Genomic DNA, 1562 nt, shown 5'->3' with positions numbered 1-1562 from the left:
GGGAGGGGGCGTCACGGCGACGCGTGGCCGGCGGGCGTTGGCTCTGGGGCGTGGCGCGGAGGCCGAGAGGCAGCGAGGGCTCGATGGCACCGTGGCACGCTGCACAGGGGACCCCCGGGAGCCAATGGGCATGCCTTCCTCAGAGGAGATCACGATCAGATTTCCCAAGATTCTTTGAGACCGCGAGTCCTGTTAAAGCGAACCATTTCCCCTCAGTTCCCCGCTGTCTCTCCCCGTCCCTTGCGAGCCGAGATCTGGCACCGTCCGAATGAGTCGTAAGCACAGAGAAAGCGAAAGGGCCACCGGGTTGGGCCGGCGGGAAGGAGTGGATGCCAGCGGGAAGGAGATGAGCCACGCGGATGAGAAAGTGTTCGAGGGGTTCAGACAGTCGGTTCCCCATAATCTCAGAGACGTTTCAGAAAATGTCAGCTATCAAAAAAGGGCCTCAAGAAATAAATGTGTACGTTCAAAAGGGAGATTATACGGTCATAGAAGGGGTGAAAAGTTGAATTCGCAAATCCGAAAATAAATTGAAGAGGAAAACAAAGACATTTACAGAAACCAAAGTCATGTTATAAACAAACCAAGTAAAGAAATCTAGACTAAATATAATGAAACCCTGGAGGGCGAGGTCAGTGGGCCTCGGGAAAAGACACTGTGCTCCATGCAGTGGCATCCGTCACGCATTTCGGCCACCCGATATGTGAACTCTTTCCACGTTTGCCGTGCGTGTCATTTTACGGCGATTGCTTGTCTCGAGGCCCTCGCAACTAAGACAGAGGTGTGCGAGTTCCGCCGGTGAACACCCACGGAAGACTGGATAGAACGAGAGAAAAGACGAGTGAATGCAAAGACGGGTCAGGAGGCCGTGTCCAGAGAGGTCGCGATGGCGGACGGAACTGCGCACGGAAGCTGCGGTCCGAGCGTCTCACGGAAGCGCAGGCGGCGTCCACGACGGGACGAGGAAGGCGGAGGAAGCGGCGCCCAGCGACGGCGGACGAGCTTTTTACAAAATCGATAGAAGGAGACATCGGCCCACGGGTTCTGGAAACTCGGTGAGCTCCGAGCCACGGAAACAAAACGCGGTTCGGAAAGACCAGCGCACACCCAGTCGAATCCCAGCGACATCATCTAAAAAACAGGTAAACAGAGCCGAGCTCAAGAAGCTCCATCGCACGTGGAGCAGCGTCAGGCCACGGCCTCCAACGGACACTGTGGAACCTGGGGCACCACGGGCGCTGCGAGACGTGCCCGCCCAAAATTCACGGGCGGCGCGCGCTCTCCGACAGCCTTTCCAAACGTTCCTCCTGTTAGAAATACAACGCGACAGGGAAGCCGCAGCTCCGGGAAGGGCTGGCGGTCGCCGGGGAGGCGCCGGGTGAGTAAACCGCGCACGGCAGCACGAAGCAGGGGTGACTGTGACGTCAGGGGCCGGAGCACATGCGCCGGTGACATATGCTGGAAAGGGGCCCCCAAGGGAGTAGAGAGTAAATTATCATCTTCAGTAAACATACAGTTTCAAGAGTCAACTATCTTTTAAGGACTTTTGCTATAAAACACAC

Source organism: Pteropus vampyrus, unplaced genomic scaffold (genome assembly GCF_000151845.1).
Source record: "Pteropus vampyrus isolate Shadow unplaced genomic scaffold, Pvam_2.0 Scaffold402, whole genome shotgun sequence".
Classification (NCBI taxonomy): domain Eukaryota; kingdom Metazoa; phylum Chordata; class Mammalia; order Chiroptera; family Pteropodidae; genus Pteropus; species Pteropus vampyrus.
This window is presented reverse-complemented; position numbering follows the sequence as displayed.